This window comes from Camellia sinensis, chromosome 6 (genome assembly GCF_055761805.1).
Source record: "Camellia sinensis isolate YWXY chromosome 6, ASM5576180v1, whole genome shotgun sequence".
Classification (NCBI taxonomy): domain Eukaryota; kingdom Viridiplantae; phylum Streptophyta; class Magnoliopsida; order Ericales; family Theaceae; genus Camellia; species Camellia sinensis.
The window spans coordinates 14968208-14987681 of record NC_138966.1 but is presented as its reverse complement, the minus strand read 5'-3'; the positions used below and the strand labels follow the sequence as shown (position 1 = coordinate 14987681).

The 19474-nt window shown below is 34.0% G+C and overlaps 2 pseudogenes across 1 annotated transcript; both read right to left on the bottom strand.

Annotated features, from left to right (window-relative positions):
* Positions 1 to 6382: 6382 nt before the first annotated feature.
* LOC145792578 (epi-neemfruitin B 7-O-acetyltransferse L7AT pseudogene) lies at positions 6383 to 12381 on the bottom strand (annotated as a pseudogene). Its single transcript, XR_014331995.1, has one exon. The product of XR_014331995.1 is annotated as an epi-neemfruitin B 7-O-acetyltransferse L7AT pseudogene (transcript).
* LOC114261828 (epi-neemfruitin B 7-O-acetyltransferse L7AT pseudogene) lies at positions 6407 to 8135 on the bottom strand (annotated as a pseudogene).
* Positions 12382 to 19474: the final 7093 nt, after the last annotated feature.

Below are 19474 nucleotides of genomic sequence, written 5' to 3'. Positions count from 1 at the left end.
AAAAATTTCACAAACTTTCAAATAAAATTTAATTTAAATCCCAGACAAAGCACTGGAAATAAATCAGTCGACAACTAACACATCACATTTTTCTTTTCCCATAAAAGATTTCATAGCAACATATGACGCCAAAAGGCTCATTGCAAATTAATTGGAATTACTACAAATTAAAATGCACATGTAAATGACATCAAATTACATTAAATTGTCAACAATGAATATATCTGTTTATCATTTCTAATTATATGAAATAAGAGTTCACAATGATACATACAAGTCTAAAGAAAGGCACCTTACCATACACTTGGTTTTAAATTTAAAAATCAAACCAAACGGTCAAAACCGTATTCCAATACTTGAATTTTCACAAGACTCATCAGGGAAGCGTTGCATCTATTCATAATTGCTACAAGATAATTAATTAATTCTAATAAATTACCATTCTAACATGGACTTTGCAACTTACACACAAACTGTATTCGGATCAGTTGGTTTCAATCCACTGATATCAACTAACATGCCCTTAAACAACAAACTTTCAATTTCTGTGAACAATAGCCCTTTACCATTGCATTCAAGTAAAACTATTTCTCGCAGACATTTCGTCAAACACATGATGTGCATAGAAATATATAGCAGTGGTTTGGAACACCAGAAAATATCATTACATGACATAATACCTTGACAATTGACCATAGTCAATAAGAATCTTTCAATTTTCTCATGAAATCAAACAAGCAAAATCAGAGGCCGAAATTCCTTCGGCTTTTCTCAGAAACCAAACAAGACGATTCAGGGATCAGAATCATTAGAAGGAAAACAAAGTGTGAACTTTGGGATGAGAGATTCAATGAAAGCTTACCGATTCAGATGCCGGAATTCAATCCGACAACCTTCTTCTCTGATCGTCAAAGAACTTGTTTACTTCCTTGGAACCCAACAAATGTGCCCTTATACCCCTTGAACATACCCGGACACCATGGTGTTCAAAGAAGCTCCATTCCTCTCAGGCATGAGTATTAAATAAGTACTGGGCATGTTTGATTTACCAAACTTGCAATACATGTTGAACAATGTATTCAAATAAAAAGTGCTTTAGAGGGTCAAAAAGTGCTTGAAAGTTGGAACAATTAAATGCAATTCTATCTTCTCTTACGTTTGGTTCTTTTTCTGATATATATAAGTATATATATATGGAGAGTCTGTCTTAAGATTGTTAGAAAAATAGTACCAAACTAAATGGAAAATATAATTTAAAATTATGCAAATGCTTTTTGGGCAAAACCAAAAACTGAAATAAATCAACATAATAACGTAATTAAACTTACAGTACATAAAAAGATAAAACCTGATCGAGTCGAGTGTGTGACACTCTTTCCTTAAGACAGATTCATCCTCCCACCGGTGCTTAGGATTCAATGGACGTCTATCTCCCAGGATACAACGATCAATGTCTTGCACTAGCAGCACTACTATTGCAAGCCTAGCGAACTTTGCTGTGCATGAACTCTCTTTATAGGAAAATTAGACTCAGGAAAAATGAAGAATCTATGCAAAGTGAAGAAGAATGGCAATTCACCATTTAAAATGAAGTGAAGGACATGGAATATAAAGACTTCTAAGTGACTCTTCAAAAAGGTTGTGATCCTTCAAAAGGACACACCCTTTCATTTCAAGAGACACAACTATTGAAGTAAATTAAATTCAAAATTTTCCAACAATTATATGACTCTATACAATTATAAAATTATATTATAGATATGTTGAATTTATTAGATTAGTTTTTCATTTGACTTATGTTAGTTGGAGCGAAATTCAATTCAGGCCTTGTTTGGCAAGTTAATATTTTAGCTAAAAAGTCAAAAAGTTATTAAAAAAACTAAAAAGTCTATAACATATACTAAAAAGTCATATATTCAATTTTCTCTCTACTTTTTACACATCTTTTCTTAAAAAGTCAAAAAATCATCCCAAATATATTAATTTTTTTTATCTCATATTTTAGCCAAAAAATTAAAAACTTACTAAAATAACATGTTCTCAAACGAGGCCTCAATTACATTTCCTTATTCTTTTCTTCTTAATGAGTTAGACTTGACAAAGACTAGGACCAGATTCTATATTCACTATTATTAAGGCCTCGTTTGGGAACAGGCTAATTTAGTAACTTTTTGGCTATTTGGCTAAAAAGGTAGGTAAAAAAAACTTGTATGTTTGGGATAACTTTTTAGCTAATTACGAAAAGATGTGCAAAAAGTAGAGAGAAAAGAGAATCTTTGACTTTTTGGTATGGGTTGTTGGCTTTTTGGATAATTTAGTAACTTTTTGGCTAATTGGCTAAAATAGCCTCTTGCCAAACGAGGCCTAAGTGAAAGCTGGAATTGACTTTAAGAAATTTTTCCTTATATTTCTTTTATGAAACTTATCATTACTCAATTACTTTTCCTTATTTTTTCTTCTTAACGGGTTAGACTTGACAAAGACTATGATCAAATATATTATTAAGTGAATTTTGGACTTAGGTCAAGTTTGGGTAGTTTAAAAAAAGTCAAAAAGTTAAAAAGTTATTCAAAAAGTTAAAAAGTCATTACTATTCACCAAAAGTCAACAATTATGGCTGCACAATTCCCAATTCTAATTTTCCCCTACAAACTAATTTTTACAATTTTTTATTACACATTTTTCCATAAAAAGTCAAAAAGTTAACCCAAACATTCATATTTTCAACCTCAACTTTTTAGTCTAAAAAGACAAAAAGTGCAATTATTTAGTCTTCCCAAACTTGGCCTTAGTGTCCAAGCATTTTCCTCATACTATGCGGCATATTTTTTTATCTTAAAATAAAATAAAAAAATTATACAAAGAGATGGTCTACAAGATATATTTTACTAAAAACACTCTTATCACTTAAGTAACATATATTTTATAATATTAATTTCTTTATTATTTATTTTTATTCTTACTTATTTGCCTTTGTTTGGGAGTATATTATTTTAGTAATTTTTTAACTTTTTATGAAAAAATATACAGAAAAGTAAAAAAAAGTAATGTAACAACATATAGTAACTTTTTGATTTTTTAAATAAAATGTTTAGTCTTTAAATGAGGCCTAAATTACATACACATTACATGTATCACCCGCTAGTTATTTTTAAGAGTATTGCTAGAGCCGTCAACAAAATTACTCAAAAAAATATCCACCGCACACATGGGATGAAGCTTACATGATGTGAGAGACTTGCATCTATGTAAGTAGCGTGGAATTCATGAAAATAAATCCCTTATATATTATTATCCTCCACACTCTTTCTTAAGCTCTATCTTAGGTTCATTACATCGTTTCGATTTGTTCAATTTATAAAACTCATTTCATTGAATATTGATAAAAAGATGAACAAATCGCATTTTATATTATAAAATAAATGGTTGAAGTTTAAACTAATAGTTACTTATAATTTACTCATCTATTTATTGGTATTCAATAAAATTAATTTTTTATATAGATGATTTTATTATGAAATTTATAAGACAAATGATTCGAATCTATGCTAATTTCTTTATAACCCTCGACTAAAATTGAGAGTGAAGGGTGAATTCCCGACATCTCTCGGATTAGCTTATCGGATCGGATCATGTAAGATTGGATCATAGACCCGGCCTTGGTTCCCGGTAAAAAAAAAAAAAACAAAAAACAAAAAAAAACTCTTAATACTGAGCTGAATCGCCATCGGTTCTAAATCCTCTTTCCAAGTGGAGACTCTATGGATTGCTTCACAGCGTTGATCTCCAGAGATCTATTCGCCAAAAAAGCCTTGAAACTATGTGTAGGTATCTTTACTGCAATTTGTTTTCCGTTTTACTCTTCTTCATCCTAAAACAGAGTATCTTCAATCAATCTTTTAGGGTTCAATCAATTTTCTTATTTCCTAATTTAATTATTTCCAAGAACCGCCGAATAAGCATTGTGAAATTGCCTTGTTTGTTCGCGCATAAACTTTTTAGCAATTGGCTTGTTCTATTTGTTCTATTTTTGATTTTATGTCATCAAATTTGTCATTAATTTCAACAGCATCACAACAAATTGAAATAGGGTTGTAGCATTACTTATGATAGATCAATCTCTCATTGGATATCCAAGTGGAGAAACCCTTGAATTGGGATATTAACTGATGCTAGGTTTCATGGGGTTGGTGCTCATAGGTTAGACCCGGGTGAGGGTAGTGGTGTGGGATATGTGTCTGACACCCATGCTTAATTTAGGGATTGTTTGGGGTGTCTTAAATAGGTGTAATTTTTGTTTTTGGGTTAACTTTTTGACTTTTTATGAAAAAATGTGTATTAAAAAATTGTATAAAGAAGTGTGGAGGAGAAGATTGGAGATGAGGGAATGACAACGGTACAATCGGCCAACTGAATTCATGCAAGAAATTATTGAGTACTTTTCGGGCATCGCAGTGGACTGTTTTGTTCGGCCCGGGGGGCCATCACGGGTCCCATTTCGATAATTTGAATTGTGAATGTGTAGAACTCGTCGAGCACTATATGCCTATAAAAAATCACATTGATCGGATATCGATAGTTATCTGATTAGATTTGTTTTTTTTCAATCATTAATTATAACACCATCAATTTTTTTATACAAAACTGATTTGATCATATAGTTATCGATATCCGATCAATGTGATTTTTTAAAGACATATAATACTCGACGAATTTTACACATTGAACGGTTCAGATTTTCAAAACGGGACCCGTGATAGGCCCCCATTGGCTGAACAGCAGTGTGTCAAAATTGTCCCCAAACTGTCATACTTTTTTGTCACAACGCTGCACAGCCGAAAAGTAGGAATGATTGTTGAGTTGTATGAATTTGTGAAAAATTAATTTTTTAATATTTTTTTTTTGGTGAATGGTGATATTTTTTTAACTTTTTGAGTAACTGTTTGACTTTTTGTCTTTTTTAGGCTATACAGCATTTGCTTGTCTAATTAGTGTACGATGTTTGAATAAGAAGAAACTCACATTTCCTAATTAAAAAACGTTTCTACATAATTTTAATATGTAATATATTATATGTGTGTTCAGGACGCATCCTATGTATTCAATTTTTGGATATATGTCCCAATATTATAAGATTTGGGTTTATGAAGGTTCTATGCTTGGATATGCATTAGGAAATTTATGGTTTGATAGAGAGGTAATGCTATGTTGAACACATGTATTTCTTATGGTCCTTTGAACAAATGAGAAACAAAATATGAAAATAAATAAACAAATAAACTCCTCTGTACTCAATCAGATATCATTTTATGATCTGAATTCAAACAATTAATTTTATCATTCCTGTGATCAGGAGGAACACTGGAAAATATTAGCGAAAAGGAAACTGGAGATTCCCCAACACCTTGGAGTGAAATTGTCTCAATATCAACTTAAAAACTTGCATGTTTATTGGGCTTAAAGGTCATGAATAAAACACTCATGTTAGGAAATATTACTCAAGGAATTTTACAAAAAGCAATCAAAGATTTCAAAGTTAAAGGTGTCATTATTTCATTGAGGTTCGAAATTTTGATCTCTGCATTATTTTTGATGAAATGAAATGCCAAAATTGGAAGTTATATGTTTCTCTGGTGTTGTATTACAAGTTATAGGCAAAAAAGATGAACATTTGTGCATGAAAATAAAATATCTGGGTAAGATTCATATTTTTGTATTGTTTATCCAATTAATATTTTGTCATATTATTGTATAACAGGACACTTGATCCAATTTTGCAGCCAATCATTTCCTACCATTTGGCTTTGGCACTACGACATTCACAGTCAGCAAGTTTTTTGCAGGTATCTTCGTCTATGTCAGGGCACCAATTTCGGTCACTCATTTTTTTTCACTGTTTTCTCAAAGTACGCTAACAGCAAGATTAGGCTGCAAAATTAGAATTTAGAAGTAGCACAGTATTAACAATTAATCCTGAACATTTTTTACTGGCATTTATACTTTCAAAGTCATACTTCTTCATCTAATGGCCTCTAAACATTTTTTTGATTCCTCAAGTGACAGATTGAACTAGGGCCTTGGCCTAGTGGTTGTGTAGCACCACCTTGTGGTGTGAGCTTGCGAGTTCAACTCCTACGAATAGGAGTTTCATACTTGTCATGTTTATTCCTCCTCCCGTATGGGAGTTGTATGTAGTAGTTGCTTTTTTCTTCCCAGGTTTGGGTTAATAGTGGTTGCTGTTTATTTCTTCCCAAGTTTTTGGGCTAGTGGTGGCTGCTGGATTTCGTGATTGTTGGCTTTCTAGCTATTGTTGGGCTAGTGGTTAGTTTAATGTAATATTTCTTATATTTGTAATTACTCTTCTACTGATTGACAAAAAAAGTGACAGATTAAAGTCAAAATCTTATTTGAATTAACTGCATGAAATTTCCCTATTCTTGAATGCACTCTGCTTTTGTTTACATACGCATTAGTCTCGTTGGATTATTGCTGATTTTGTTGATTTATGCATATATTACATGAAGCATCCTGATATGCTTATATGATGTCCAAACAATTAGATTGTATATGGACTGCTAAAACTATAGATTTTTTGTACATGTGAAATTGAACAAATAGTAGGATAGGAACCCATATAATGGAGGATTAGGAACCTCTTTTATGCAAACATAATATTATGCGAGTGCAGTTAAAACTCTTAGTTTGCCATTGCTTGTGGCCGTATGTCGTGCTTCTGAGTTGCAGGGCAGGAAATAGAAAAGCCTATCAGTAATTTGGGGAGTTTACAGTAGCATTACCAAGTCTTAGAGGACTTGGATCCAGCGAAGCAAATGTCAGGAGCTCTGTGTCATGTTCTAATATAGCCATTTCTTGTTCATCCAAGGTCACCCATGCTTCTATTCCATCGCCACTACTTGTTTCCATCAAAATGATAAGGTTCAAGAACACTGAACCCCTGAACAACCAACACCGCTAACCCATAGAGGTTTTCCCCACCCAAAATCAGCCTCATAGAAACCAAGCTTACACCAGCTTGTGAAGCCAAAATAATCCACTCCTCCATCTTTGGAGCCTGGCCCTTCTATCATATTGAGGGATTTACAGATCACATTAGACCGTTCATTGCCTCGTAGTTTCTTTATAAAGTCATTGTTAATTTTTGATATTCCTTCCCTCACCTGACCCACCAAGCCCCGCAATCCCAGCTGATCATGCCTAGCTGTGCATTGCGCACTTGCTATCCAAATGAGGTTTCCAATTGAATGTTCCATCAAGGGTGGCATAGTTCTCCTTCGCAGATTCACTACATGGCTTAGCAGAGAAGGCTTTGGGAAACCACGAGTTTCTTCTGAGGCCGCCATAGCACACTTCCATATGAAAGCAGAGACAGCCTCAACTTGTGTTCGGTTCTGTACGGAATTGCTGGCTGCTTTCACCTTGAGGGTAATGATAGCCGAGGCTTCAAATGCAAATCTCCTTGTGGTACATTTTCCCATCTTGAATAAAGAACCCCACTTGACAATTGATGAATCTCTAAGCCACAAATCATTTGTGGGGAAGAGAGAAGTTGCAATGAAATCAGGGTATACAACTTCTTTAGATCCACAAGCTGTGGCAGACCAGCCTTTCACAAAGGTGCTCAGTGCAGCCCCATCAAGGATTTTATGTGAAATGCACAGTCCAATAGCAATCCCACCACATTCAAATATGTTTACTTGAATGTTAGTCACAGGAGCTCCTGCTACTGACCCCTTAAAACTGGTTTCACAGGGAAGGAATAGATGTATCGCCTGGAGATCTGGCTGGCACAGAAAGTCAGGAAGGCGACAATTAACTTCGGCCTGCACGTAATGAGCCCCTACATCATTGCAGTCGATGGTGAGGTCGTCTTCAATCTTTCCTGCGAGTGGGTAGAAGCGAGTTAAGGTTTTGGATAGTGATTTCTTCAACACTTGTAATCTTTTCAGGACTTGGAGATTGCTAGCACCATCCTCAGTGGGATAAAAGAAGACAAGTGGAGCATAGGGAGCAGGAATGAGCTGGTCCAAGAGGGAGAGCTTGAAGGTTCTGAGGTGATGGGGTGTTGGGGAAGATGGTTTGATACTCTCTCTGGAAACAACTTTAACTTCCATCATTTGATATCTGGTTTGAAGTTCGTGGAAATACAGCTGGTTAGATCTGATAAATGTTTATATATATGCACACAATGCACACACTCAAGTGCAATAGGATCCAGATCTCTTGTAGATGCTTTGGAATTTGTCTTGTTTGTATTTTTAAAGAAAGGAATCCTTCTAGACAAGGTGCATGATTACTTGAATTTGTGCACATTGGAAGCAGTCCCATTCCAATCTTAACGTATAGTAGTTGAGAATCTTTATATTAGTTTAAGACATTCTTAGTAGGGTCCCATCCATTGAACTTATTTGGTGAATTGTTTTCCGAAAACTGTTTTTGGGCAGTATTATATGGACTCTCTATTTTTCCCACAGGAATTGTGTCCACCAAGATCTGGCAAGGGTAACGGTGTGAGATATTTGTTTGACACTCATACTCAATTTAGATACATGGATCCTCTAATTTTATAGATATCTGAAAAAACAAAGCTCACATTTGCAAGTGAAAAAATATTCTTACCTCTCACAAAGATGCGAGATTGAAATTTTATGTTTTTTCCCTTGATCCTTTCTTAATTCCAGTATATTCCTAAATAATTTGCATCATTATAAGTATATTGTATATGTGCAATTAATGTTAGTGTTCAGGAAAATACCCATAGTCATAGCCATACCCAAGTTTTGAATACATATGTCTTAATTTCTTAAGTTTTAATTTTAAGTTTACAAGGTACTCTGCCCATGTAGCATAGGTTCTCAAAAAAATTTCAAAGAGTATGTTGTTTGGGATGATCTAAATAAGTGTATTTTTTGTCTTTTTAAAAAAATGTGCAGAAAAGTAGAACTGTGATGTGATAGAAAAAAGATAAAAAGATAAAAAGATTGATTATTTTAAGGATGCCAAACTTGGCCTAAATCACTTTCTAAGAAATTTTAAAAAATTGTTTTTGAATTTTGAAAAACGTTTTTCACATAAAATATAAACTATGAAAATCATGGGTGTCTTCAAATTTTTTATTATTTTTGTTTCGAAAAATATAAACAAAAATGAAGAGTACAAAAGCACAGCCAAACAGGTTATTGTTTCTCACATGTCAGTTATAACGTTGAAGTTAGGCTTAGGTCACCATTTAGATTAGAGTGAAGTGCTTGCCAATCTGGCCAAAGTTTCCCTTTCAACGATAACCGTGCATTTCATATCATATTAAACAACGATCATGATAAGTTTGCATTAATCTATAGCATTTTAAAAATGATTTTTCAGTGTTTTTAACTCCACTGATATTCCGTTTGTGTTGCAGCCAATGAGCATGATGTTACTGCCGCTATGCCACCAGTGCGTTATGGTTACCAGTGACATGGACCTTAAAATATTTTAAACTGCTGTTATCTCACACCAACTTATTGATTAGGATATATATTATTTTATTTTTATTTTTATTTTTTTGGATGGGTCAAGGTGTGCCGTCTTGCTTGTCCAACACCATGGAACACATTACTAGTAATGGGATCTTGATTCTAACAGGACAGTACTCTTCTCAGCTTAAGAGTGATGTGGGTGGGATTGATAAAGGTTATGTAGTCTCTGCTAATGAAAATATAGCAGTGTTAAAAATTAGACCTTACTCTTTTTTATTTTTGCATGTGCAGAAAGTAACTTGAAATATTTGTAATGGCATTTATACTTTCAAATTCATTGTTCTTCATCTAATGACCTGTAAACATTTTTTGAAGTGACCTTATTATATTGAAGTCCAATCTTATTTGAGCCAACTGTATGAAGTTTCCCTCTGCCTGAATGCACTCACCTCTTATTTACATACGCATTAGTCCCGCTGGATTATTCCCGATTTTGTTGATTTGCAAAGATTACATGGAGCATCTAGGTGTTCTTATATGTCTGTATACTATTAGGTTGTACACAGGCAGCTAAATCTATAGATTTTTTGTACATGTGAGATCGAACAGATAGAAGGAAACCATCTAATGGAGGATTAGGAACCCCTTTTATGCGCTTGCTAACATAGTATTATGCAAATGCAGTTAAAACTCATAGTATGCCATTTTGATTGTGGCCATATGTTGTGCTCATGAGTTACAGGGTAGGAAACAGATAAGCCTTTCTGTAATTTGGGGAGTTTACAGCCGCAATATTACCAAGTTTTAGTGGACTTGGATCCAGCGAAGCAAATGTCAGGAGCTCCATATCACGTTGTAATATAGCCATTTCTTGTTCATCCAATGTCACCCATGCTTCTATTCCATCGCCGCTTCTTGTTTCCATCAAAATGATGAGGTTCAAGAACACTGAGTCAGCTGAACCAACACCGCTAACCCATATAGGCTTCCCCCACCCAAAATCTGCTTCATAGAAGCCAAGCTTACACCAGCTGGTGAATCCAAAGTAATCCACTCCTCCATCTTTGGAGCCTGGCTCTTCCATCATCTTCAGGGACTTGCAGATCACATTAGACCGTTCATCGCCTCGTAGTTTCTTTATAAAGTCGCTATTAATTTTTGATATTCCTTCCCTTACCTTGCCCACCAAGCCCTTCAATCCCAGCTCATCATACCTGGCCTTGCAGTGCGCACTTGCTATCCAAATGAGGTTTCCAATTGAATTTTCCATCAAGGGTGGTATAGTCCTCCTTCGCAGATTCACCACATGGCTTAGCAGAGAAGGCTTTGTGAAACCACGAGTTTCTTCTGAGGCTGCCATAGCACATTTCCATATGAAAGCAGAGACCGCCTCAACTCGTGTTGGATTCTGCACAGAATTGCTGGCTGCTTTCGCCTTGAGGTTAGCGATGGCAGAGGCATCAAATGCAAATCTCCTGGTAGTACACTTTCCTATCTTGAATAAAGAACCCCACATGGCAATTGATGAATCTCTAAGCCACAAATCATTTGTAGGGAAGAGAGAAGTTGCTATGAAATCAGGATATACAACTTCTTTAGACCCACAAGCGGTGGCAGACCACCCTTTCACAAAGGTGCTCAGTGCAGCCCCATCAAGGATTTTGTGGGAAATGCAGAGTCCAATAGCAATTCCACCACACTCAAAGATGTTTACTTGAATGTTAGTTACATGAGTTCCTGCTACTGACCCCTTGAAACTGGTTTCGCAGGGAAGGAATCGATGTATCACCTGGACATCCGGCTGGCTCAGAAAGTCAGCAACGCAACAATTAACCTCGGCCTCCATGTAACAAGCCCCTTCATCGTTGCAGTCAATGGTAAGGTCGTCTTCGATCTTTCCTGCAAGTGGGTAGAAGCAAGTTAAGGTTTCGGATAGCGATTTCTTTAACACTTGTAACCTTTTCAGGACTTGGAGATTGGTAGCACCATCTTCATTTGGATAAAAGAAGACAAGTGGAGCATAAGGAGCAGGAATGAGCTGGTCCAATAGGGAGAGCTTGAAGGTTCTGAGGTGATGGGGTGTTGGGGAAGATGGTTTGATGTTCTCTCTGGAAACAACTTCTACTTCCATCTTCATTCGATATCTGGTTGATGTTTTTGGAAGCACAACAGGTTAGATCTTTATATAGGAAAAAGCCGTGAGTGTCAAATTTTCTACCAAAATAAATGACTAAATGTTTTACTTGGTATGGGATCGACAGAATTACAAATCTCACATTCATATAAGATATTTAATCGTTTATTTAGTAAAAAATTTGATATTCCTAACTTTATTCCTTTATATATGTTTATATATTTGCACATAAAACACATACTATTCAAGTGGGATAAGATCAAGATCTTTATTAGATGCTTTAAATTTGTCTTGTTCGTTGGTATTTTCAAAGAAAGGAATCCTTCTAGACAAGGTGCATTATGACGCCTTGAATTTGTGCGCATGGGGAGCAGTCCCTTTCTAATCGACCCTAAGGTAGATACGTCACGTGGCATCCTTCAAGAGTTGCACCATGGATTTGCTTAAGGTAAGCAGGAAGAAAGAGAGGAAGGCAAAAGGGAGGAAACCCTACCCATTTCCAAGCTAAGAGACTACCTTAGCCATCAGAGGACCTAAGAGGAAGACACCCGCAGGTGGATCCTCATGGGTTTGTTTTGCAGGATAACGAAAGCGAGGAGTTAGACCAGACTTCGTGGATCACCTCTCTCCTCAACCATTGGGTCTTGCAACTAATATCATAAATTTTTATAATTTTAACATAATTACATTGAGTATTTTTAAGATTTTACTTCAACTAACACTTCTTCATTTTTTCATCAATAATTTATTAGTTTTGTCATATCTTTCAGAAGAAAACGTATTTTTCTCTTGTTTATTTTTGTATTTTCACACCATCTATATTAATGAAGTCTTTTTAGCATTATTAAAATGTAGATCGATATAATTATGTTAAAATTATAAAATTTATTGTATTTTTTTATAAAAAAAAGAAAGAAAAAGAGATGAGGATAATTTACTTAAAATGGAAACAAAAGCAAAAATAAAAACTAAACAGGCTACAATATACAGAGCATTGTTATTTAAGATATAAAAAAAAATTAGATTTAATTTTAAATTCAATAATACAACAATCAATTCAGATATTAAATATAATATTTTTATAAATTTTTTTTAGGGCAAATTACATATACACCCCTCGAGGTTTGGCTAAATTACAGATACCTCCCTGAGGTTTCGGAAATTACATCCCGCCCCCTGAGGTTTGTATTTTCATAACAATTTGCCCCCTGAGGTTTATATTTTATAACAAATTACCCCCTAATTTCTTATGCAAATATAGCATTCAGGGGGGAATTCGTAATTTCTCAAACCTCAGGGGCATCTGTAATTTAGCCAAACCTCGAGGGGTGTATATGTAATTTGCCCTTTTTTTTAATCATCAAATAATCATATCATTTATTTATTTTTATTTATTTAACAAAACATATCATTTATATATTATTAAATTTATAAAATAAGTCTAAAAAATAAACTTCTTCATCATTTTTCTAATATTAATAACTCAAGCATGTCATCCAGAGTTGTAATAATTAAAGTTAAAAACATAGGTCACCTCACCACCATAATATAGATTTAGAAGAGGCGTTTGCCAGGTTCGGCTGATGCTTCCCTTTGAACGATAATCGTGTTTGATACGTCTCTTTCTTATTTTATTATATTATATTATATATTGAACAACGATCATGATAAGTTCATACTCATACATAGTAATCTTGTAGCATTTTGTCAAAAGGGCAAATTACATATACACCCCTCGAGGTTTGGCTAAATTACAGATGCCCCCCTGAGGTTTGAGAAATTACGAATTCTCCCCTGAATGCTATATTTGCATAAGAAATTAGGGGGTAATTTGTTATGAAATATAAACCTCAGGGGGCAAATTGTTATGAAAATACAAACCTCAGGGGGCGGGATGTAATTTCCGAAACCTCAGGGGTATCTGTAATTTAGCCAAACCTCGAGGGGTGTATATGTAATTTGCCCTTGTCAAAATGAAAATGATTTGTTTTAAGTGTGTGTTTGACTCTGACTGATCTGCTATGCCACTTCCTTGTTTTGTGGCCATTGAGCAATGACGTTGCTGCCCGCATGTCACTGTTACCTGCCACACAAACTCTAAAAATTAAATTTTATTTATGTGACAATGAAAAAAATAAAATAAATAAACATCACATTAATGAGTGGGTTTTATATATTAGAACTCTTATTTTAAAGTTATTAAACATTTTTGTAAAATAGAGAGTACTGAGTTTTATAATTTTAACTAATGCTAAGGGTGTATTTGATAACGTTTACGTTTTTAGTTTATATTTACAAAAATTTTATGAACTGATTTTTATTTATTTTAAAAAAAATATAAATTACAAACGCGTTTGGTAATTGATAAAATGTTTAAAAAAAATTAAAATATAAAAAAGAATGAGAAATAGCAAGTGGTGGCAAATAGTGGTGGAAAGTGGTGACGGTGGGTGGTGGGTGGTGGTGGTGGGTGGGTGGGTGACGGCGGCGAGTGGTGGGTGGTAGCGAGTGGGTGGTGGTGGTGGTGGTAGCGGATGGCGGGTGGGTGGTGGTGGTAGGTGGGTGGCGGATGGCGGGTGGGTGGTGGGTGGTGATGGTGAATAGGTGGGTGACAGTGGCAGGTGGTAACCAGTGGGTGGTGGCGGTGGCGGGTGGTAGTGGTAGGTGGGTGGCGAATGGCGGGTGGTCGCGGGTAGGTGGTGGTGGTGGTGGGTGGGTAGGTGACGGTGGCGGGTAGTAGGTGGTAGCAAGTGGGTGGTGGTGGGGGTGGTGGGGGTGGTAGGTGATGAGTGGCGGTGGCAGGTGGGTGGCGGGTGACTGGTGGGTGGTGGTGGTGGTGGTGGTGGGTGGGTGGTAGTGGATGGTGGTGGCAGGTGAGTGGTGAGTGGTGTGGCAAGTAGGTGGCGGGTGGTGGTGGCGGGCGGTGGATGGTAGTGGCGGGTGGTGGGTGATGGCGGGTGGATGGCAGGTGGGTAGTGAGTGGTGGTGGTGGGTGGTGGTGGCGGAAGACGGCGGTGGAAAATGGTAGTAGGTGGTGGCTAGTGTTGGGTGGTTAAAAAAAAAAAAAAAAAAACTCAAAACTCAAAACGGAAATATATTTTTTGTGTTTTTATTTTTTGGGTAAATTTATAAACTGAGACCACTGATTTATAAATCAAAAATTTTACCAAACAAATTTTTATTTGAGTTTTTTAAATTTTTATAAATATAAACAGAAAATTGAAAACATAAGTATTACCAAACGGCACCTAAATATTTGATATTTGTCAAGTTGTCTTCTACTAACAAAACAAAAAAATACTAAGTCTCATAATTTTAACAAATCATATTGTGTTGGGGCACCATGTAACAATGTCCTAAGACCACTATATAATTTTTCATTTTAGCATGGGTTGGAGCAATGACGGAGCGAGTAAAGTTAGAAATCTCAAAAGTTTTACTAAATTTTTTACAAAATATGTCATGTGGAATCCACATAAAATTCACATGATGTGGGTCTCACACTCATGTAAGATATTTGATAAAAAATTTAATAAAAATTTTAAGATCTCTAATATTTTTCATGACGGATCATGATTCAAACGTGGGGGGTTAAATACATATGTAATTTCTTAATTTTTAAATTATTTTATTAACTATTAGTATACTATTAACAATATAACGAGTCTATTTAAAAATTATTGAAAATTATTATTTTGTAATTCAAATTTATTTTATTTATAACTTTTACATTACTCAAATTTAATCTCTATCACATAAACTCTCCCTTAAAAAATTTTGAGTGATTAAGTTTGGTCGTACAAATTTTTTCGTGTAATATACGTAGATCCATCCTTGGGCTGGAGAAGATTTGACTAGACACGCTCTTGTGAGACTACTGTAAGATTCACTTTGATAATTCGTTCCAACCATTTCAAATTTTAGAAAAATTATAAAAGAAAATTTTAAGGATTGAGACTTGCACCAAAATAAATTTACAATTTTTAATTTTAATAATTTAAATTCTAATTTTATGATTTTTTTTCAATTTTAATTATATATCTACTTTTATTAAGTAAAACTGTTAGAAAAAATGTTTTAGTCATTAAATTCAATAAAAACAGATGTTTGACATAAGAGAGCGAGTAGACTTGGAATTTTGTATTTTGTAGTTCTTTTTAGGCTATTTTTATTTGGACTTTAAAATTTTGTTATTTTTCTTTTAAATCTGTATGTTATTATTTTTATTTTAGAGTTAATTACATTTTATCTCATTATGTTTAGTTAAAAAAAACATTACTCCCCTATAGGCTACAAATATACACCTAACCTCCCTTCATTATGGAGTTAAATGTGAAAGTTACAAATTCTGTCTACGTTAACAGTGCGTGTATAACATGCACCACATTAAGTACATGTGTCAGGTCCATAACTATAAAATGACAGTTTTATCCTCTTATTTTTCTTATTTTTTTTCTTTTCTTTTATTCTTACTTCTTCCACCGTTGCACAGTGGTCGTGGAATCTATCTCCCCTATCTTTTTTGCAACTGCACACTATCCCCACCCTCTCCTCTGCATTTCTTTTTCCTTCCTTCCTTCAACAATCCAAAGCCACCATGGGCTCACTGTAGCACACAAGTTGGGGCGGCTGTTGTGCGAGGTGCACAATAGGCACTGTTGTATAGCAAAATGGACCAGTTTTGGAGCTCATTTAAATAATCTGAATCGTTCACATTTTAAAATATATCAAGTACAATATACTTACAAAAAATTAAATTAATCGGATATCGTTTACCTGTTCATCCACTCACATTTGTATCTACAAAAATAAATAATAATTGTGATTTAAAGTATTAAAATAAATACAAATGTAAGTATATGAAAGGGTAAACAATATCTGATTAACTTAATTTTTCGAAGGTATATTCTACTTGATATATTTTAAAATATGAACGATTCGAATTATCGAAATAGGTCCCGAAATAGACCCATTTCACTACACAATAATAACTGCTGTGCACCCCGCACAACATAGCAGCCCCCTCAAATTCGCACAATAGCACACCATGTCACCTACTGAAACTAGTTATTAACATGGAATAGTTTATAATTAATGCATAGACATTAGAACAAATTGAGATCATTCTAATGCTTTCATTATCAAAATAGACATTTTGATTATTCAATTTCTACCTACAGTCAAGACTTTTCCATTATAGCTAATATAAACATAAATGCCCATTGTTATATTCCCCAAACCCACTTTGATGATTCCTCCATCATACATAAATAAATGAACGTATGTGTGGGTTTTTATGGTAGTGAACTGAAAGAGAGGGAAAAGCCATGGGTTCTGGATGTATATATATATATATATATATATATAAACTATACATATGTATGTGTGTGGGAAGATAGAATCTGGTTGCTTCCATAAAAATAAAATAAAAGATTAAAAAAGGAAGGAAAGGTAGAAGGTGGGAGAAAGAAGTGATGGGTGATCTATTAGAGCATGCAACTGCTGACTATTGCCATGGGTTGAGGAAGAAAGGGGATAAGGAGGAGAGAGAGAGAGAGAGAGAGAGAGAGGGGAAAATGAAAAAAAACGGAGAGGAAAAAAAAAAAACTGAATTATGATGGCATAATAACAAAAATTAGAGCAAAAAATAAGGGCATTATAAACTTTTCACAAATTTTATTAACGGAGTTAAACTTTACAATTTGAGTAATTTTACTAACACTACTATTCTATCTTCTTACACTCATTTTCTCATTACAATCAATTAAATTTATACTCTTCCTTTATACTTTTTAATATACTAATTTTACCTATTTTCAGGCCTGTTTAAAAATATATTATTGAATAATTTTTTATAAAAAATATATAAAAAGAATGACATTAATAATATAACAATTTATAATATTTTTTTATTTTTTAATTAAAATGTATAATTGAGTAACAAGAGATTAAGTGTACCTCTCCTTGCACTCTTTTTCATCTCCTCTCTCTCTCTGCCACCCTCCTCTTCTTCTTCAAACCCTAATCTCACCACCGACCGCCACTTTCTCTACCTCCGGCCAGTTTTTCCCCACTGTGACAACCTCCCGCTACTCTCTCCCTACCTGTGACCCTGTAAGACTAAATTATTTATTTAGTCATTATTCATTATATTGACCCATTTGATATGATAATATGAATTAGAGATTTAGCAGGATTATGATTCCATTTTTTTTACTACAATTAATTGGTAAATAAAGAAGAGTGTTTTCCAAGTATCCTACTTTGATGAAAAAGTGGAATCATTGTTGAATAAGAAAACTGGTCCTCTCTTTACCTATAAAAGGACATTCAGACTATCCATCAAAATAATTCTGAATTCAATGTATTCTAAAGAGGGTCAAGAGAGAGAAATTTTTTTCCACTAATATTATTATTAGGTTTATGTTCAATAAAATTTTGGATTATTCGAAGGTTTCGCATAACTGATTCGGGTAAGTTTATTTATTTTCCGCATTATGTTATTATTTGTGAAAATCATGATAGTTCACGATTTTGGATTATGAAGGTTGTCATTGTAAGAATTTATTCTTAATTTGGCTGTCATTGATTATATTTTGTTTGGTTTGTGAAAAACGGGTTGAATGTGATTCAGATAGATTGACTGGTATAAGCCCAAAATTATTATTGTGATCCATAAAGTTTGGGTCATGGCCATCTTGGTGTATATATTATTTTATATGTGGATATGTGATATGGAGGTGTAAAGCCTGTTTTAAGTTATTTGGGTTCCTTAATGGGAGGGCCCAGTAATTGTTTTATTTAGACCCAGTCTCCTCTCCTATCCTTATTAGGATTTACATATATCTATATATATGTAGATCAAATGGTTGTCAGCCACATTGAAAAGACAACAAAAAAGATTAGGAGAAGGAAGGGAAAAGCTGGTGCCAAGGTTTTCCAATTGTGAATGCCATATTCTTTCAAGGAAACAAAACTCAAGGCAATAACGGAATCAAGCGGTATGTATCCAAGTTTATATTTTAGTAGTTACTTATATTTATAGTGTTTTGATTTCTAATATATAGATCCTATAATCTTACATGTGGTATCAGAGCAAGTTTATACTAGAATCAAAATCATGGCAGATTATTTCAGTAAAATTATTTTATATAATGATAAGGAATAAATTAATATTTCTTTTACTGAATGATGCTTTTGTATCTCAAAATTGTGCTTTAGTAATTTCAAGCAAACTTTTTCAATGTAACGAGTACATACTGTTTGAGTATTGATAGTTTGCTTCCAATTGTGTTTTATAAAAAAATAAAATAATAAAATAAAAAAAGTAATTTAGATCTGGTAGTTTTACGAAAATTGTGAAGTATGGACGTGTGTATATTGAATCTGTATTGATATATATATATATATATATATATATATATATATATATATATATATATATCAAATCTTACCAAAACATATAAAACATATTCGTTTTTATGACTTTTACATAAACATTAAGATTGTTTAAGAGTTCTATATCATGTATATCACTTTGGTGTAATTTTTGTAAATTCATATGCGAATTTTGGTTGGCCGTGAGATATTATTCTTGAGTAACTGTTTAGTAGTGATTTGTAATATGATATTGGCCTTGTTTGGTAGAGCTGTGGGAAAGTGCTTATAGCTTATACTTAAACAACTTATAGCTTATAACTATGAACATAAGCTGATTTCTGACTTATAAATTAAGCATCTCCTGCCCCACTCAAAGAATAAGCTGATTTCTGACTTCCAAAAAGCTATAAGTTATAAGCTATAAGCTAAACCAAACACATCAAAATAGCTTAAATTAAGCTGAAAGCTGAAATAAGCAACTTTT